This window comes from Pristiophorus japonicus, chromosome 2 (assembly GCF_044704955.1).
Source record: "Pristiophorus japonicus isolate sPriJap1 chromosome 2, sPriJap1.hap1, whole genome shotgun sequence".
NCBI lineage: Eukaryota > Metazoa > Chordata > Chondrichthyes > Pristiophoridae > Pristiophorus > Pristiophorus japonicus.
The window spans coordinates 258,530,351-258,552,161 of record NC_091978.1 but is presented as its reverse complement, the minus strand read 5'-3'; the positions used below and the strand labels follow the sequence as shown (position 1 = coordinate 258,552,161).

The following is a 21,811-nucleotide window of genomic DNA, read 5'->3' as shown; positions in this document are numbered from 1 at the left end:
TCCAGCAGAGCGTTGCCAACCCTCCAGGATTGTCCTGGGGTCTCCGGGAATTAAAGATTAGCCTCCTGGACATTGCTGTAAGCAACCTAAGGCAAATTGTGTTTATTTTCATTTTCTTAAAACGCTTTCACAAATATTGGAGGTGGGGGCGGGGTGTGGGAGGCTGTTTTTTTTTTTTTTTTTTAAATTCATGTCCAATCGTTATCCAATCGTTACAATTCTTTGTCAAACGCCAGAGGTCACCCTGCACCAGTCAAGGATCACTCTGCGCCAATGCTCTTAGCCAAAAGGCCTAGAGCCACTGCACCGTTCCTGGAAGTACTGCAATACCAGGTTCGTGCCATGGAGGTGGATGGGTCAGGTCCCCCACACACCTCCGTGGAGGTGGATGGGTCACCAATCCCACCCACCTCCTGTTTACAAAAATGTAAGCATATACCTTCCTGACCAGGGAGAAACCACCCGGACGTCATGGTGGCTGGTCAGGTTAGTTATGCAGATCTTAGCCAAAAGGCCGAGACAGGACGGGGCAGTTGCAGGCGGGAGGTCATGTGATGAAACCTCCAGGAATTCATCCAACCAGAATTCATCCAACCCTACTCCAACAGCTGAGAGCAATGCTGACTCGAGGTGGTAAAAATTCACCTCCGCCTGAAACGGGGCACACCTTCCGTTTTTTAAAGTTTTCTCCGCCGCAACTATGGCACTTGGACGTTTTTTTTTGCTGGGGCCAGATGTAGTTGCGGCTGAAGGGCGGCAGTGCCCTTGCAGCGGGTCATCTGCCCCGATCACTCATCAGCGCCGCGCTAATCATTGTTAATTCCGATGTCCCGGGTCCGTAAGAAGTTCCTACGGACCCGGGAAGGGATCAGAAAAGCCGGTTTCCAGCGCACAATGCGCACGTGCTGGAAACCGACATTTCCGATCTGTCAAGTTTTTGGCCTTGACAGATGGCCACATCTCGGGAGCTAGGACACTTTCAGGGTAAGATTTCTGATATTTACGAATATCTTGCCCTGCAAATGTCTTTTAAAATCCTGCACCTGAAAAAGCAGGCGTATAGCCTACTTTTACAGGTGCAAGTGGTTAAAAATACACATACAAATAAAAAATAAAGTTATAAAAGCACTTTTTATGTTTTAAAAACCCTCCCCACTACGGTAAGTTTATTTTAAGTGTTAATAAAAAATGTTTTTTAAAGTTGGAAAACTTTTATTTTTATAACAACTTTAATTTAAATGCATGTTAATTGTGTACTTTAATTTCTATTTTTTGTTTTTTTAAGTGTTTTTTGGGGGGGGGGGGGGTTCTCATTCATAGCAATAGGAGTTCCATACTTACCTGATTGGCTGCTGTCACTAGATCCCGGCCTGCGCATGTCCCCACGTGCACGAGCTGCACGCGCAGTCACCTCTGGGCCTCAGGCTCGGAAGTTCGGACAGTCGCAGCAGCAGCAGCAGGTAAGTGCGTATCTTTTTGCCTTTTTTCAGTCGTTTTCCCACGAGAAGAGGTCGAACGTAATTTCAGGGCCAATGTTTCTCCCCTTCAGTTAAAGGGGAGCTCTGCATATTTTTAAATTAGGTCTACTGGGTCACAAGGGAGGGTTTTGGCCGGGCCAGTAGCCTGGCACCCAAGAGGGAGTGCCAGGCTGCCTGCTGGCAGCCCGGCTGAACCCGGGGCATAATTGTCAGGTTGACCTGGCAGTCGGCCGACAATAAAAAATAAAATGGCATTGCCGTCAGCGCTATCTGCCCTTTAAGGGGGGCCGCACCGCCAACCAACAAGAAGTGCACCGACACAAAAAGCTGTCGGGGGCACGACCAGTGGCGGCGCCTCTCCTGTGGGGCAAATCCGCAATGGGATATTTCCCGTGGGGCAATTTCGGGAAGGGGATGCCGCCGGTCGGTAGGGGGTCGGCGTGTGCATGCCGCGGCAGGAACATTGGTGGAACGGTCCCCTACACCGCTCCGCCCCTGATGAAGGGCAATTTGCAAAATGGTGGCCACTCCGCCCCACCCCGTGGCTGCTGTTTTCAGGTGGCCAGAGACCTTATCGGGAGAGGCAATTTCGGCCTCTAGTATTCCACTCAGCTTGAGAGATTCATTGTTCTTGCTGCCATAACCCAGTTGCTGGCTTGCTGATGCAGATGAACAGAAATTTGTATGTGCTCAGACCATTAACCAGCACTAAAAAATAAGAAGCAGGCCATTAAGTTGCTCTCAACCTGATCCTCTAGCCTCCACAGACCAGAAGTAAGAGCCTCCTTAAACTCGGGCCAACATCTCAGTAACAATAGACATAGCTGAAGATCAAAATTGTATCAGCACTTTGGCCCTCTCTCCTTGGGGCTTTCCCCACAGGACCCTGGAGTTGCCACCTGCTCTACGATACTCTGAAACATCTTGCATACTTAGATATTAGAGCAGCATTGCTGTTTGTTGTCCAACATTTCATGCCACAAGCTCTGAAGATTCTACTGATGGATGAGTGCAGCTTGGTATAAGAACATAAGAATTACGGGCAGGAGCAGGCTATTGGCCCCTCGAGCCTGCTCCGCCATTCAATATCATGGCGGATCTTCTACTTCAACTCCACCTTCCTGCATTATCCCCATATCCCTTGAATCCCTTAATATTTAAAAATCTATCGATCTCTGTCTTGAATATACTCAACCACTGAGCATCCACAGCACTCTGGGATAGAGAATTCCAAATATGCACCATCCTTTTATGCAGCCTTTTACATTTCAATTCAGTGGGTCATCCAGCAGCAGCCCCCCTTTCCTCAGGTTCTTTGCAGCCCAGTCTGCTTCCTGTGCTGATGGTTATCTGCAGACTTCTCCTTTGAAAAGAGAAGAGACCTTCTGAGCATTAGAGATAATAGGAGAGGCTCCTCAATGAGCAGTCTGCTTGCTGAGAAAGGATATGCAGAAAGAATGCAAGTACTTCTGGGAGTGAATTGGTGAGAAACATACCTGTTTGTGAAAAAAAGAAAAGAAGATTACCTTTTAAGAACATATGAAAAAGGAGCAGGAGTAGGCCATATGGCCCTTCGAGCTCGCTCCAACATTCAATAAGATCATGACTGAACGTCTACATCAACTCCATTTTCCTGCTCTACCCACATATCCCTCGATTCCCTTAGTGCCCAAAAATCTACCGATCTCAGTCTGGAATATACTCAACGATTGAGCATCCTCTGGGCTAGCGAATTCCAAAGATTCACAAATTTTTGCTCATCTCAGTCCTAAATGCCTTTATCTTGAGACTATGATCTCTAGTTCTAAACTCTGCAGCCAGAGAAAACAGCCTCTCAGCATCTACCCTGTCAAGTCCTCTAAGAATTTTATACATTTCAATCAGATCACCTCTCATTCTTTGAAACACGAGAGAATATAGGCGCATTCTACTCAATCTCTTTTTACAGGACAATCCTCTAATCCCAGGAATCAATCTAGTAAACCTTTGTTGCACCCCCTCTAAGGCAAATATATCCTACTTTAGATAATGAAACCTAAATTGTACACGGTACTTCAGGTATAGTCTCACCAAATAAGTTCAACAAGACTTCCTTACTCTTATACTCCAACCCACTTGAAATTAAGGCAGCCATCAATCTGAAGGTTCAAATATTTAGGAGGATATTTGGATATTCCTTCTGGCTTGTCTTTGCTTGTGCAATGATGCATTGTATCAACATACTGCTCATCAGATTAGCTGGAATCTAATTTCCTTTCTCAAAATCGGTTGATGGGGGAGCAGACCTTATGCACTGAGCGGTTTATTATGTCCATACCCAGAACTTGCAAGTCATAACATGGGGGGGGCAGGGAGAGATGGAGGGAGGAGAGCAGTGCCTTACAGGTGGCAATACAGATGTGGCAGCACATTGTGGTCTGACAACTAGTGCATGCATAGTTCAACCATCCATTTGCTTTGAGTGGGCACCCATTATTTTTCCTTTATTTGGCATCTTTCCTCAATCCAGAGAACTATTTCCTCATTTGCTCCCAAGAGTGATTCCACACAATTACATAGGATATAGGACGACACAGAAACATGTAATTTGGACGAACCAGTCCACACCGGTGATAATGCTCCAACTGAGCCTCATCTATCTCTATCAGCATAACCTGCTATTCCATTCTCCCTCATATGCTCATCTAGCCTCCCCTTAAATGCATCTGTACTTTAATCACACTCTGAGGTAGCGAGTTCCAGATTCTCACCACTCTCTGGGTAAAGAACTTTTTTCTGAATTTCCTAGTTGATTTCTTGGTAACTATCTTATATTGAAGGTCTCCAGTTATGCTCTTCCCCACAAGTGGAAACATTCTCTCTGTATTACTCTATCAAAACCTTTCATAATTTTAAAGATCTCTATTGGGTCACCACTCAGCCTTCTTTTTTCAAGAGAAAAGAGACCCAACCTATTCATCCTTTCCCGATAAGTAAAACCTCACATTTCTGGTATTGTCCTGGTAAATCTTCTCTGCACCCTCTCCGGTGCCTCTATATTATTTTTATAATATGCTGACCAGAATTGTACCCAGTACTCCAAGTGTTGTCTAACCAAGGTTCAATACAAGTTTAGCATAACTTCCTTACTTTTCAATTCTATCCCTCTAGCAATAAACCCTAGTGCTTGGTTTGCTTTTTTATGGCCTTGATAACCTGTATTGCTATTTTTAGTGATTTGTGTATTTGTACTCTGAAATCCCTTTGCTCCTCTACCCCATTCAGACTTACAACCCCCCAACAAGTGACCTCCCTATTCTTCCTACTAAAATGCAATACCCCACATTTATTGGTGTTGAACTTAATTTGCCAAATTATATCCCCATTCTGCAAGTTTATTAATGTCCTCCTGTAATTTATTGCAGTCCTCCTCAATTTTGACTGTCCGCCCAATGTGGTGTCATCTGCAAATTTAGAAATAGTGTTTTTAATTCCAATGTCTAAATCATTAATATAATTTGTGAACCTTGATCCTTGTGGAACACCACTACCTACCTTCTGCCATTGCTACCCTTTACTCCTACTCTCTGATCTCTGTCTTTAAGCCAGCTAGCAATCCATTCTGCTACTTGTCCCCTGACTCTGCATTCAGTGACCTTATTCATTAGTCTATTATGTGGTACCTTATCAAAGGCCTTTTGAAAATCTAGATAAATTACACCTACTACATTACCCTTGTCTACTTTCTGTTAGTAGTACACGAGCTACCCGCCAGTCCTCTGGCACTACACCTTTTTCCAACAAATTATTAAATATGTGTAGTAATGCCTCTGCTATCTCTTCCTTAGATGTACCAAGGAGATGACAGTAACACAGATCACTAGTTCCTGCCAATCTTGCTGGACTCTGACTCTATTTGGAGAATTTCCCTCTGACCCAAATGTTCCACTTTCCTCAGGGCCAATAAGACCTCAGGTTATTGCCACTGAACTTGGTGGTTCTGGCAGCTCCTCCAGCTATGAAGTCAGCCTGCTGGAAAAAAACTGCCCTCTCAGAGTATAATACCACAACATCACCACACAGTTCAGGTGACAGTGTGACTTACAGGAGCAAAGTGGAGTATGGAATTCTCTGAACCCTGAGGTTTTGTTACATCTTGTATATACATAAGAACATAAGAAATAGGAGCAGGAGCAAGAGTAGACCATTCGGCCCATCGAGCCTGCTCCGCCATTCAATAAGATCATGGCTGATCTTCTATCTCAACTCCACTTTCCTGCACTATCCCCATATCCCTTGATTCCATTAGTATCCAAAAATCTATCGATCTGTGTCTTGAGTATACTCAACAACTGAGCCTCTGGGGTAGAGAATTCCAAAGATTCACCACCCTCTGAGTGAAGAAATTTCTCCTCATCTAAGTCGTAAATGGGAAACCCCTTATTCTAAGATGGTGATCCCTAGTTCTAGACTCCCCAGCCAAGGGAAACATCCTCACTGCGTCTACCCAGTTAAGCCCTTTGAGGATTTTAGATGTTTTAATGAGATCATCTCTCATTCTTCTAAACTCTAGGGAATATAGGCCCAGTCGACTCATCTCTCCTCATACTACAATATAGGGTACAGAGCTTTTGTGAGACTATCCCTGGAGTACTGTACACAGTTTTTTGTCTCCTTTTCTGACACAGAACAGACATGCCTTAGAGGTGTGCAACAAAAGTTCACTAGATTGATCCCTGGGTTGAGAGGGTTGACCTATGAGGGGAGATTGAATAGATTGGGCCGACACCCTCTGGAGTTTAGAAGAACGAGAGGTGATTCTGAGGGGGACTGACAGGGTAGGTGCTGAGAGGTTGTTTCCCCCTGGCTGGAGAGTCTAGAACTAGGGGGCATAGTCTCAGGATAAGGGGTCGGCCATTTAAGACTGAGATGAGGAGGGATTTCTTCACTCAAGAGGGTTGTGAATCTTTGGAATTCTCTACCCCAAAGTGCTGTGGATGCTGAGTCATTGAGTATATTCAAGGCTGAGAAAGATAGATGTTTGGACTCTAGGGGAATCAAGGGATATGGGGATCAGGTGAGAAAGTGGAGTTGAGGTTGAAGATCAGCCATGATCTTATTGAACAGGCTCGAAGGACTGTATGGCCTATTCCTGCTCCTAATTTTTATGTTCTTATAGTGCAATTCATCATCACAGGAATCAGTCTAGTGAACCTTTGTTGCACTCAGTTTATCTTTCCTTAGGTAAGGAGACCAAAACCGCACACAGTACTCCAGGTGTGGTCTCACCATACCCTATATAATTGTAATAAGAGTTCTCTACTCTTATACTCCAATCCATTTGTAATAAAGACTAATATGTCCATACTAGCTGATATATAAAAGCCTGGAAGATCCTGCATCCATGCTCTGCCAGTGTAAGTGCAGTGGAGCCTACCCTCATTCAAGGTGGAAGACCCAGTTGAAATCATTTGGCAAGGGTAATTTGCATAGCGGGGGTGAGTCACAGGTCGCAGGCCACTGGCCATGTAAGGATGCGTCAAGTTGACCAAAATTTGGATGGTGCTGTGCATGATTTTCCAACCAGTAATTTAAATGTTTAGATAGTCAGGCATGCACCTGAAATTCTGAAATAAAAACAGAAAATGCTGAAAACACTCAGCAGGTCAGGTAACATCTGTGGAGAGAGAAATAGAGTTGATGTTACAGGTTGATTACCTTTAATCAGAACTGGAAGAAGTTAGAGATTTAACAGTTTATAAGCAAGTACAGAACCAGGGAAAAGGTGGTGTTGGGGACTGGGGGGTGGGGCAGTGGGTGGAGTTGGGAAGGAAAGAACAAGAGGAAGTTCGGTAATAGGATGGAGTGCAGGAATGATTAAATGACAAAAGGCAAAAGCGTGTGTAATAGTACAAATAAAGAAACAAAAGATGGATCTAGAGGAAGAAGAAAAGAAAGACTTGCACTGCCAGTGACCTTTAGAGTCAGCTTGGGTCGCAGTTTTTATTCATGGGCCTGTTCCAGGCTCGCACAAACATCCACAGTGTCAGCTAGTTTGCTGCCCACAGATGTACAAAGGAGATGATTACATTATGCAACATGGTCAGTGACTTTGTAATTTTCATCACTGATTAACAGCAGTACTGTGGGAGGGCAATGCCCCATTTCTGCAGAACTGCTTGCTTTCCAGAGTTGGAAGAGTCATCAGTTACACCCAGTTGCTTCTCAGGGCTATTCCGCAATGTTGTACCCTGTATGATCCAAATGGAATTTTCAGTTTGTTCAAATATGAACTACTGCAATCTTTTGCTGGGTTCAGGCTTTATTGTGCCAATGACAAACAAGTACTCAGCACAATGGTCAAATGAAGCTCTATAATTCCTCTATTATGTCGTGTGGGAATGTTGGCAGTATGACCTGGTGCAGTGCTGCTCCCTGATGCTCGTGCTTTGTGTGACACTGAATCTATCATTCCTACATGATTCTTTCATTAAGGCACAAATAAATGGTCTGCTGCAGTGTTTTACTGATGATCTGCTGGATTTTGGTGGCTTGAGCTCTCTCTAGACAGTGTCTTTTAAGGGCCTGCATTTGATTCAGCCACATCTGAAACTGTGGTGGCTGACTGCTGGCTGCTTCAAGCTACCTGATCCTCCTCCCATGCCTGATGTGCCAGGCATTTTAGGATGGTCACCATCAGTTCCTTAAAATGTGTGCCTCCTCACCTTAAGTCCTTGCAGAAGGGTGTGAAGTTCTTGGTTTGTAAATTTGGGTTTCCCTCATTCAAGAATGATTAAACAGTTGCCTTTGACTTCCAAGTGCTATTTCAGAGGCTTAACCACTTCCTGATTACAGTTTATAGCTGTTCACTTCTTATTGGCTGGACCATTGTGCGGGAGGGAAAGTACATATTTTATCCACAGACTGAAAACAGAACAACTGTGAATGAACAAGCAAGAGTAAATTTTCCCAGAAAATTTAAGTAACACAGTTAACCCCCGAAAGATTGCACCAACAGCTATAGGCTATAGGTGACACTGATTGATCAAAGGCAACCAGCAATGGCCACCTGGATTGGCAACTACAACAACAACAACTTGTATTTATATAGCACCTTTAACGTAGTAAAACATCCCAAGACGCTTCACAGGAGTAGTATGAGATCAAAAAATTTGACACCGAGCCACATAAGGAGAAATTAGGGCAGGTGACCAAAAGTTTGGTCAAAGAGGGAGGTTTTAAGGAGCTTCTTGGAGGAGGAAAGAAAGAATGGTATACTTGGATTTATATAACGCCTTTCACGACCACCGAACATGTCAAAGTGCTTTACAGCCAATGAAGTACTTATGAAAGGTAATCACTGTTGTAATGTAGAAAATGCAGCAGCCAATTTGTGCGCAGCAAGCTCCCACAAACAGCAATGTGATAATGACAGATAATCTGTTTTAGTGATGTTGATTGAGGGATAAATATTGGCCAGGACATTGGGGATAACTCCCCTGCTCTTCTTCGAAATAGTGCAGTGGGATCTTTTTGTTGTGTATCTGTAAAGCATGCATTCCCATGTTTTGCCACCAGGGAGCACATCCCTTGAAGTCCCATGGGATTCCAGCATCTTTTGGGAGCACTATATATAAGCCAGCCCCTAAGGCCTGTTACTCACTCTGGAGTGTCTTAATAAAGACTGAGGTCACTGTTACTTTAACCTCCCCGTGTGTAGTCTCATCTGTGTTAGGAACACAACAACTGGCGACGAGTACATGAATCCAACGCAAAGATGCAGCAAACTGTGGACATCCTGGAGAAGTTCTCGGAGGGTGAGGACTGGGAAGCCTATGTCGAATGGTTAGACCAGTACTTTGTAGCCAACAAGCTGGACGGAGAAAGAAGTGCTGCAAAAAGGAGAGCGGTCCTCCTCACGGTCTGCAGGGCACCGACCTATAGCCACATGAAGAATCTTCTGGCTCCGGTGAAATCCACAGATAAGTCGTATGAGGAGCTGTGTACACTGGTTCGGGAGCAGCTTAACTCAAGGGAGAGCGTGCTGATGGCGAGGTATCGGTTCTATACGTACCAGCGATCTGAAGGTAAGGAAGTGGCGAGCTACGTTGCCGAGCTAAGGCGACTTGCAGGACAATGTGAGTTTGATGGCTACCTGGAGCAAATGCTCAGAGAATTTTTTGTACTGGGCATTGGCCACGAGACCATCCTACGAAAACTTTTGACTGTAGAGACACCGACCCTCAGTAAGACCATTGCGATAGCACAGGTGTTTATGTCCACCAGTGATAACACCAAACAAATCTCTCAGCACACACGTGCTAGCAATGTTCATAAATTAACTGGAACTGCATTTGTGAGCAGAAATGTACAGGGCAGAAACCATGAGTCTGCAACTGCCAGCAGGTCTTCGGTGACCCAGATGACTGAGTCCGCAACAAAGGATGAATGCAAGGCAATTCACACCTTGTCGTTGTGGAGGCTTGCATTCAGACGAGCTGCAAGCTCTGCAAAACCTGCGAACCACCACGTGGCAGAGGAAGATCGGTCCATGGTGGATCAAAGCAATTTCGAGCCTCAGAGAGAGGAGGCAGATGCTGAAGTACACGGGGTGCACACATTTTTGACGAAATGTCCATCTATAATGCTAAACATAAAATTCAATAGCTTAACCATAGCCATGGAACTAGACACTGGCGCTAGCCAATCCATCATGAGTAAAAAGATGTTTGAGAGACTGTGGTGCAACAAGGCACTCAGACCAACCCTGAGCCCCATCCACACGAAACTGAGAACGTACACCAAAGAGCTTACCACTGTCCTGGGCAGCGCCATGGTCAAGGTCACCTACGACGGCACAGTGCACGAACTGCCGCTCTGGATTGTCCCAGGCAATGGCCCCACACTGCTTGGAAGGAGCTGGCTGGGCAAAATCCGCTGGAATTGGGATGACATCCGAGCACCATCACATGTCGATGAGGCCTCATGTACCCAGGTTTTTAAAAATTTCCTTCCCTTTTTGAGCCAGGCATTGGAAACATTTCCGGGGCGAAGGTGTTTGGTCCCGAGGTGTGACCCATTCACCACAAGGCGCGAGCGGTACCTCACATGATGAGGGAGAGAGTGGAAATCGAGCTGGACAGGCTGCAACACGAGGGCATCATCACCCCAGTGGAATTCAGTGAGTGGGCCAGCCCGATTGTTCCAGTACTCAAAAGTGATGGCACGGTCAGGATTTGCAGCGATTATAAAGTTACTCTTAATCGTTTCTCGCTACAGGACTAATACCCGTTACCTAAGACAGACGACCTATTTGCGACGCTGGCAGGAGGCAAGACGTTCACTAAGCTCGACCTGACTTCAGCCTACATGGCACAAGAGCTGGAGGAGTCTTCGAAGGGTCTCACCTGCATCAACATGCACAAGGGATTGTTCATCTACAACAGATGCCCGTTTGGAATTCGGTTGGCTGCAGCGATCTTCCAGAGAAACATGGAGAGCCTACTCAAGTCAGTACCATGCACAGTGTTTTTTCAGGACGACATATTGGTCGTGGGTCGGGACACCGTCGAGCACCTACAAAACCTGGAGGATGTCCTCCAACGACTGGATCGTGTAGGGCTGCGGCTGAAGAGATCGAAATGCGTCTTCATGGCAACAGAAGTGGAGTTTTTGGGGAGAAAGATCGCGGTGGATGGCATTCGGCCCACAGACGCCAAGACAGAGGCTATCAGGAACACGCCCAGGCGACAGAATGTCACAGAGCTGTGGTCGTTCCTGGGCCTCCTCAACTATTTTGGTAACTTCCTACCGGGGTTAAGCACCCTCTTAGAGCCCCTACATGTGTTATTGTGTAAAGATGAGAACTGGGTATGGGGAAAAAAAACAAGTAATTGCTTTTGAGAAAGCCAAAAACATTTTATGCTCCAACAAGCTGCTTGTATTGTATAACCCGTGTAAAAGACTCGTGCTAGCATGTAATGCGTCGTCGTACGGAGTCGGGTGTGTATTACAACAAGCTAACATTGCGGGGAAGTTGCAACCTGTCGCCTATCCTTCCAGGAGCTTGTCGAAGGCCGAGAGGGCCTACAGCATGATTGAGAAAGAGGCATTAGCGTATGTGTTCGGAGTAAAGAAAATGCATCAGTACCTGTTTGGCCTCAAATTTGAGCTGGAAACCGATCACAAGCCCCTCATATCCCTGTTCGCTGAAAACAAGGGGATAAATACTAATGCCTCAGCCCACATACAAAGGTGGGCACTCGTGCTATCAACGTATAACTATACCATCCACCAAACGCCAGGCACCGAGAACTGTGCGGATGCTCTCAGTCGGCTACCACTGCCCATCACGGGGGTGGAAATGGCGCAGCCTGCAAACTTGTTGATGATGACACAGCCCGCAGACTTGTTGATGTTCATGGAAGCGTTTGAAAATGATAAATCACCTGTCACAGCCCGCCAGATTACGACTTGGACTAGCCAAGATCCTCTGCTGTCTCTAGTAAAAAACTGTGTACTGCATGGGAGCTGGGCCAGCATCCCCATTGAAATGCAAGAGCTAATCAAGCCGTTCCAGCGGTGAAAGGATGAGCTGCCTGTTGTGGGGTAACCGCGTAGTGCTACCCAAAAAGGGCAGGGAGACTTTCATCTCAGATTTCCACAGCACACACCCGGGTATAGTAATGATGAAAGCAATAGCCAGATCCCACGTGTGGTGGCCCGGTATCGACTCTGACTTAGAGTCCTGTGTACGGCAACGCAGCGTGTGTGCTCAGTTGAGCAACGTGCCCAGAGAGGCACCACTAAGTTTGTGGTCCTGGCCCTCCAGACCATGGTCGAGGATCCATGTCGACTATATGGGCCCGTTTCTCGGTAAAATGTTCCTGGTGGTGGAGGATGCTTTTTCAAAATGGATTGAATGTGAAATAATGTCGGGAAGCACCGCCACCGCCACCGCCACCGCCACCATTAAAAACCTGAGGGCCATGTTTGCCACCCATGGCTTGCCTGACATACTGGTCAGTGACAACGGGCCATGTTTCACCAGTGCCGAATTTAAAGAATTCATGACCCGCAATGGGATTAAAAATGTCACCTTAGCCCTGTTTAAACCAGCCTCCAATGGGCAGGCAGAGTGGGTAGTACAAACAATCAAACAGAGCCTCAAATGAGTCACTGAAGGCTCACTCCAAACCCGCCTGTCCCGAGTACTGCTCAGCTACCGCACGAGACCCCACTCACTCACAGGGGTGCCCCCGGCTGAGCTACTCATGAAAAGGACACTTAAAACCAGACTCTCGCTGCTTCACTCCAACCTGCATGATGTAAACGATGGTCGCGCCACTGTGTCACGGGAAATTGATCTGAATGACCCTGTGTATGTGCTAAACTATGGACATGGTCCCAAGTAGATCGCGGGCATGGTGATAGCTAAAGAAGGGAGTAGGTTGTTTGTAGTCAAACTAGACAATGGACAAATTTGCAGAAAGCACCTGGACCAAACGAGGCTGCGGTTCACAGACTGCCCTGAGCAACCCACAGCAGACATCACCTTTTTTGAGCCCAAAACACACACCCAAAGGATCAACAACACCACCCCGGACCAGGAAATTGAACCCATCATGCCCAACAGCCCAGCAAGGTCAGGCTCACCCAGCAGCCCTGCAGGGCCAACAACACGCCAGCCCAGCGAGGGCACAGCCAACACACCAGAACTGACATTTGTACCGAGGCGGTCCACCAGGGAAAGAAAGGCTTCCGACCGCCTCACCCTCACCTTGTAAATAGTTTTCACTTTGACTTTGCGGGGAAGTGATGTTGTGTATCTGTGAAGCATGCACTCCCATGTTCCGCCACCAGGGAGCGCATCCCCTGAAGTCCCAAGCATCCCTTGGGAGCACTGTATATAAGCCGTCCCCTAAGGCCTGTTATTCACTCTGGAGTGTCTTAATAAAAATTGAGGTCACTGTTACTTTAACCTCCATGTGTACAGTCTCATCTATGTTAGGAACACAACACTTTTATGTTCAACTGAGAAGTCAGACGGGGCCTCAGTTTATCATCTCATCCGAAAGAGGAGGTGTAAATGGTTACAGCAGAAACATTACCAGCACCTGCTGTCCGAAAGACTGGAAGTTGTGGTTATGATTTAAACTTGTTTTAAACTGCCTAATTGAAAGATAAGGTGTTGTTCTTCGAACTTGCGCTGAACTTCATTGGTAAAGTTTCGAAGGCCGAATATAGAGAGGTCACAGTGGGATGGAGAATTAAAGTGGCAAGCGACCGGAAGCTTGGAGACTGAAGGGAGGTGTTCAGTAAAGCAATCATCCAATCTGTGTTTGGTCTCCCCAATGTAGAGAAGACCACATTGTGAGAAGTGAATACTGTATAATAAGTTGGAAGAAGTACAAATACATTGCTGTCTCACCTGGAAGAAATGTTAATGATGGGAAGGGCTGGTGTTGCATCTCCTGCGGCTGCATGGGAAGATGCCAGTGGAAGAGGACTGGGTGTTGGGGATGTTGAAGAGGGGACCAGGGTGTCACGGAGGGGACAGTCCCTTCAGAATGCTAAAATGGGCAGGAAGGGAACAATTTATTTGGTGGTGGTATTGCGCTGGTGGTGGCGGAAATGGCGGAGTCAAACCGTTGAATGGTGAGGACAAGGGGGGCCCTATCATGGTACTGGGAGGGAGAGGAAAGGGTGAGGGGAGAAGTGCAGGAAATAGTATAGACACGGTCGAGGCTCCTATCAATCAGTGGAGGGGAATACTCGGTTGATGAAAAAGGAAACCATATTGGAAGCACTGACGTGGAAAGTGGCATTGTCATAAGAGGCAACGGAAACGGAAAAACTGGGATAATGGAATAGAGTCCTTACAGGAAGTGGGTTGGGAGATAATCAAGGTAGCTGTGGGAGTTAGTGGGCTTAAAGTAGATATTGCTGGACAGTGTATCACCAGAAATGGAGATAGAAAAGTCGAGAAAGGGAAGGCGAAAGTCGGAGATGAACCATGCGAAGGTGAGGCAGGGGTGGAAATTAGAAGCAAAGTTGATGAAATTTTAAGGAGGAAGGGCAGGGTGGGGGGGATCTGGGTAAGTGCAATAAAGATTGTTGCGTGTATCCCATGGAAAGGCAGGCATAGCTAGGATCCATACGGGTTCCCATAGAGACTTATTTTATTTGGAGAAAGTGAATGGAGTAAAGGCAAAGTTGTTTAATGCAAGAACAAGTTCAGCCAGGTGGAGGAGGGTGGTGGTGAATGGAGACTGGTTGAGCCTTCACTCAAGGAAGAAGCAGAGTACCCAAAGCTGTCCTGGTGGGGAATGGAGATGTAGAGGGATTGAAAATCCATGGTGAATAGGAGACAGTTAGGGACAGGACACTGGAAATGGTTGAAGTGATGAAGGGCATTGGAAGTGTCGTGGATGTAAGTTGGAAGAGACTGGACAAGGTGAGAAAAAATGCTTCACCAACACTGAGTGATCATTCATTGTGAAAGAAGTACTTGCAATGAGGACAGCAGTACTCAGCTCAGATATGCCCCTCCCATCCCAATTTGAAACAAAAATCCAGCCTGGGAGAATACCATCAACAGAGTCAACTCATTAGGGGTAATTTATTGAAATTGCAATCCCAGTATAAGCCTCACCCTAAGGAATGCATATCAGGAATTCATCAAACACTGTGCATTTCTGGGATAGGGCGATGGGAGGAAAAAACAAGTGCAACAATTTCTAAGAGCGAGGATTCTGCTGAAGGCCTCCATGCTCCATTTCCTTCACGTACATACCCTCGAAGTGCCTAAAATACTGGCAGAAGAATGGAGGAAAATCATGCAAAGAAGCATTCTCAGATCAGGTATAGCAGATGTGGAACGAGGATTAAATCTCCCATAAAACATCCTAGCAATGGGCTCACCCCAGAATTAGTTGCACAGTTAATTACAAACTCAACAGGGCTGGTTCCTCGATCTGGTGAGTGCAGCGAGTGCAGTTCAGGAAATCATGGGTGCGCAGCCTGTGATTTTCTGTCCATTACCAATATTCAATGGAAAACCAAGGAGTATGCAACGGTAATTTCCTGAGATACACTCGCATGGAGCATCAGAACTGTTCAGGGATTTGCTCTTGGGTAGCACAATAGATATTTAATTATACTGACGTATTTAAATGGTATATAAAGTAAACTAATTGAATAAGCCTGTGATTTGTTGAGATTTCTTTAGCAGCCATTTGATGTAAACTCTACTAATTGATATCCTCTTGTTTTGTATCTCAAAAAAATATTTTTGTTTCATGCAACTGTGCCCAGTCTTTATAATGAAACACACTTCTTGGTCTAAAACTGAGAAAGCAAGATATGAGACGGGTGAATACTTATTTTTCCTCCTTTCGATGATATGGCCAATACGTGTGTGACAAGATGAGTGACAAGAAATGACTGTGTGGAGATAAAGGCCAGAATTTCCTGGTACCCGTGCGGGTGGGATTGGAGGCCAGTTGGTACTGAAAGTTGAAATAACTTGGAGTAGGTCGGGAACTCATCGTCATCCTGCCTCCACTCACCTTTCCCTTGGGTGTGTTTGCCAGCGCGGCCGCGACCCAAAAGGCAGAGGTGACTGAGCTAATTTACATAATTATTAGGGACTTGTCAGACCCTGAAGCTTCTTTTTAACCCTACCTTTCAAATTTCCCTGGATGCCCATGGGTTTCACGCAGCTTGGGAACCACGTCTGTGAGCCTGAGGCAGAAGTTCAGCGAACATTGATGGAACTCATTAGTGCATGGCATGGAAAGCACAATACTTTCACCGCAAACCTGGTCACTTTCCTAAGGCAGGTGCTGTTGCTGAGTGCATTGTCAGCACAGATTTAGCTTTCTGGAGATTGCAAGTATTTCCAGCAAAGTCGGGACCCAATGTCATCTCATTGGTAGAACCTATCACACCATTGACAGATTAATTCTTTCATCTCTACTTGACCTGCAAGCTACTCCATTAGCATGGGTGCAATTTATACTGGCTCACCTTAGTCTTCAGAATTGGACAACGATGAACCCCAACACAAGCAGCACCAGACACACCAGCAGCGCCAATAACACCACCAAACTTCTCGTCAACCACCTGATGCGGCACAGGACAAAGGGCATCAGCGCAGGGCTGCCCCGCAACGGAGGCGGTACCCGCAACACAGGATATACAGACAGAGGATGAACTTCCTCAACATGACTGAGCAGCAGTGCTTCAGGAATCTTAGGTTATCGCACCAGGTCGTCGCAGACATTTGCAGCTTTCTGGAGCAAGAACTACAGTCCAGAAGCACCTGGTGGATATGCCTTACCAGTGGCTGTCAAAGTCACCACCACCGCCCTCAATTTCTTCACCTCGGATTCCTTCCAGGGATCTGCAGCAGACGTTTCTGGCATCTCGCAGTCGGCCGCCGAAACATACATCAAACAGGTCACCGATACCCTATTTGACAAGTCAGTTAATTCTATCAACTTTGCCACTAACGAAGCCAGCATTGCTGAGCAGGCGCTCGGCTTTGCTGTTCTGGCTGGCTTCCTACGGGTGCTGGGCATTATTGACTACACACATGTGGCCATCAGGTGTAAGATTTGGCAAAAATATCAGCGTAAACTTTTGGACTTATAAGTCTTGAATTTTGCTGGGACACATTCACTGTACAGCAGAAGAGCTAACCTGGGCAAGTCCAAACACGTTTTAACTTAAATACACATCAGCTGGGCGAGAATGTGAATGGCTGAAAGCAGGAACGTCATGGTCAACTGCCGCCTTTTGTCATGGAATGGGAACCCATCAGTGAGACATTAAGTAAAGTGGCCAGTGTTTCAGGCCATCGAAAGACAAAGGAAACGATGTAGCCACCCAGACTTTTCGGAACCAGATCCACAGGAAGAGGCCCAGTAACAAAGAGAGCAGATGTGACTTGCTTTTCAGTTGGACAGCCTCAGGTGGGAAGGACAATTGGACTTTAAGCAGTATTGCAGGTATAAGAGAATGGCAGTTGGAAGCCATCTCTCTCTCTCCCCTCTTCTATGCCTGCTTGCAACGCACAAGGACCGAGCACTCCATCTGGAATGGAGAGAAGAAACCACCATCTACGAGCCAAAAGAGCCTTGCTACTTTGACTGGGAGGCTGATCTTGAGACTGGACTTGAATACCACAGTTTGGTACGGACCCAGAAGATACGCCTCATTGGGAGAAGCAACGAGTAAGCCAGAGGGGTAATTGGAGACAATTTATCCCAGCCCATGGATCTTTAAGACCACCAGATAGTGTGAAAGGATGTCATGTGTCCCAACCAAGCTTTAGAGGTTTTAGTGGGGAGGTTTTTGCGAGGATCAGAAGCGTACGCTGTTGGACAGATTTAGTGGTGCAATTTTGAATCCGAGCAGGGGTGTTTTAGACGTGGGTACTTCACGATAGGGGCCTCTTTAGATGGGCCAGACAGACTGTGTATTGTACTGCATTTATTTGTTTTACACACCAGGGTGTGTGTGGTTTTACTGGGTGCAGGTGTGTGTTTTAACTTTAATAAAAACATTGCCGGTACTCGGACCAAGGTACCAGTCCCTGACTCATTCATCTGTTTAGTACAGTAATCACTCGCAGCATTAGAACTATTGTAAAGTGGGGGTGCTTCGAAAACACCTAAGTGAAACCAGTTACACAGAGTACCCCATCCTCACCCAGGAATGTTTATGAACCATAAGGGTGATGTGCAGCTGGTCTGCAACCATAGGAATATCATCATGCATGTGTGCGCAATATTCCCTGGCAGCTGCCATGACTCTTCCATCCTGTGCCAGTCCACACTCCCTCAGCTCTTTGCACCTCGAAACATACTTTCTGGTGGGCTGCTTGGAGACGAGGGCTATCCACTGAAGACGTGGCTCATGACACCCTTGAGGAGGGCAAGTACTGAGGCCCAGGAGAGATATAATGAAAACCACATTTCCAGCAGATGTGTCATTCAGCAGACAATAGGCATGCTCAAAATGCACTTCAGATGCCTTGACAGATCTGAAGGAGCCCTTCAGTATGCACCAGCCAGGATCGCCAGAATCGCGTGGGTTGCTGCGCCCTGCACAACATAGCGCAGCAGCGAGGGTTAGCGCTGCATGAGGAGCAAGGCACTGAGCGCACAGCTTCGTCAGAGGAGGAGGAGCAGGGGGTCCAGATCCGACCAACAACCGAGCACATTGCTGCCCGGTAGACTAGGGATGGCCTCATATGGCCAGATTAACTTTAGGCATTTCACCCATACATCTGCCACACACTGCACCAGGTTCCCACCACCCCACAGCAACACCATAAAGGATCCCTACAATGACCAAGCGATTCTTTTTGCACTGACCACCATTGCTGGAGGTAACGTTATGTCTCACTATTTACTCCAACTCCTAAGCACTTCTAAAGTTACAGACAAAATTGGCCATGACCGGACAGTGGTGAAAATAAATATTTTCATCTGTGACATCACAGTAACGGAAACTTTACACAGTTATTAAAATACCCAAGTCCTTACTGTTGTGCATCTTCTTCTGTTTCATCTTTCTCTTACGCGTGCTTCTATAAGGTGCTACCCCTGTGGCTTCAGCAGAGATAGAGGCAGGCTGCTGACTTCCCTGCTGTGACTGCGTAGACACTTTTGGTGGACATCCTCTGGGTCTCGGAGCCTGTGATGGCCCCATCAAAGACTGCGTCTTCTGCGACTGTGCAGGGGCATACTCAGCTACCGCTATCACAGGAGGCATGTGGGGCTCTAAATGAGGGGGATGCAACAGGGGAGAAGTGTAAGCGCTTTGAGAGGAGCCCCCACTTCCATGTGCACTCTCACCATCATCCCTCTCATAGGCCACCCATACTTCCCTGCTAGCAAGTTGCTGGACAGCCCCTTGCTGTACAGCAGTGGGGCCATGAGGACCCAAATCTACATTGATATCCCTCCTAGAGAGAATATCTATGAGCATCTGCCATCAATTATCCATAGATAGCCATCTATTCGCCATAGAGACCATGTGCTCATGTAAATGGTGCATTAGTTGCTCCATGCAGGCGGCCATCCTTTCCATGGAAGAGCACATCATCGATGTTGCCTGCGACATGGTGGAGATCATGTTAAAGATGGAGTCCTCCATTCTCTGCACCTCTGCAGACATCGATGTTGCAAAACCTGTCAAATCCTCCTGCACTTCTTGGATGCTCCTCTAAAAAGTCATCTTCCTCATCCTCTTGGACAGTGGGGAAATGGGCGGGGTGACTCTTGATGGACCTGTTGGACAGTAAAGAGATGAGTTTGATATGCCATATCAAGAATGGGTGCAAGTACCATTATGCATATGATGAACATTCACTCGCTGCTAACATCAGTCCCCATGGATTGACTGCTGTATGCCATGTGGCTGTATGAGATATAATTCTGTCATCAGGTGAGATGTCCCCCTCTCTCCATCTCCCGCCTCCAGCTGCTCGGCAACTCCGGAGACATCCAGGGCAAACTCCACTGCTGCTATTAAGGTGGCCAATAATAGAGGGCCACTCCGGTTCTCGCCCTCTCCCTCATATTGTGGGCTGCCTTCTCCTGCAAGGAGGAAAAGAGAAGGTTGAGTAAGAGTGATGGAATGAGTGTAAGGAATGGATGGGTTACATCATTAGTGGGTGACTATTATGGAGTGGGGTGCCATTGCCAAATAGCCTCCTTGTGTGTTGTTAGTTGGTATGATTGCATTAGGATGAGCGTGAGTGTGAGGGGTGGTTAGTCAGATGGTGATGTGATAAATGTAAGTGGTTTTGCCCCTGTGGTTTCGAATCACCCCTCTTACAATAGTTCTAGACACCGGAATTATAGTCGTGACAGTAATAGACAGTCATAGACAGATCTTTTCAGTCTCCACCATCACAATGCTTTTATTCAAGTTAAAACACACCTGCACCCAGTAAAAATGCACCCTGATAGTGTAATACAAACAAACACAGTACAACACACAGTCTGGCCTGTCTAAACAGGTCCCTAACGCAAAGTACTCACGTCTAAAACACCACTGCTTGGATTCAAAATTGCACCACTGGACGCCAGGTCTTGTTGTGGACTCTGTACTGAATCACGCTGGTCGTTATTCAGTCTGTTCCCCTGCCTGTGTACGCCACCTGATGGCCCTGGACCATCATCTCCATTGTACAATTAATTGCCTCCGCACCCTCTGATTTAAACCCACACACTGGTCGGTTGAACGAATGTAATCTCTAGGGATAGAGTACAACGTGTGCTCCCCGGTGTTGGCATCCATTAAGGTCTGTGCCTGCAATCGTGGACGAATGGCAGAGCCCCATGGTGCCGCACGTGTACTCCATCCCTTATCACCCCAATATTTTGCACCTGGTATACCGGAGCTGGTTGCGGTAAACCGCTCATCACCGGCATCCTAAGCACAATCCTCATCACAGTAAAATTCGACCGGCCGCAATCAACTGGGACCAGGTACGCCTGTGAGGTCAGTTGGAGTTGGCATGGGCTCATCGACCCACTTGTATGGGCTGAGCACGGTGAGGTGCCTGTTGCTGACCCATGAAGGAACGCGACCTTGCTGAAGATCCCCCAAATTACTGCGTCCTTCATTCAGCAACCAAGTACCGTACAACACACACGCATCATTTCGTGCCACCTGAGCTGAGGCATTTAGATCTTCACGAATCAGATTGTCGATAGTCTGAGCATGGGCTTCCAGCTCTGCTATGACCTCCTTCAGGTGAATGGTCATGGCCTGGTCTTCCTGCAAGTGCGACCCCTCTATGGCATTACCCTCTCCCAGTATCTTTCATAGTCAGTCCCTTCAGGTATTTACCTGCATTTGCAACTGAGCATCGTCCATACTGTTAATAAAGGATGTGTCAGTGCTGAATGCCATTGCCTCATCATTCACCAGCCCTCTCTTATACCTCCCTGAACCCCTGCGATGTACATCGTATAAACCATCCCGATCCACTCCACCGTAACTCAATTCATAAAACTTTCTAAACATTTCCTTGAGCAGTACTTCATACAAGTGCTCTGTTTCTGTTGGACACCACCCACTTGTATGGGCTGAGTACAGTGAGGTGCCTGTTGCTGACCCATGAAGGAACGTGACCTTGCTGAAGGTCCCCCAAATTACTGCGTCCTTCATTCAACAACCAAGTACCGTACGACACACACGCATCATTTCGTGCCACCTGAGCTGAGGCATTTCGACCTGGGTCAAGTTTAAAATCACTGAGGCGACCGAGTAGTGTACATTGTGGTATAAGATCTTACCGGTGGGGACTAATACTAAACCATTTCTCGCTG

At 46.7% G+C, this 21,811-nt stretch overlaps 1 pseudogene; it reads right to left on the bottom strand.

Annotated features, from left to right (window-relative positions):
- Nucleotides 1-296: 296 nt before the first annotated feature.
- LOC139252677 (U2 spliceosomal RNA) lies at nucleotides 297-526 on the bottom strand (annotated as a pseudogene).
- Nucleotides 527-21,811: the final 21,285 nt, after the last annotated feature.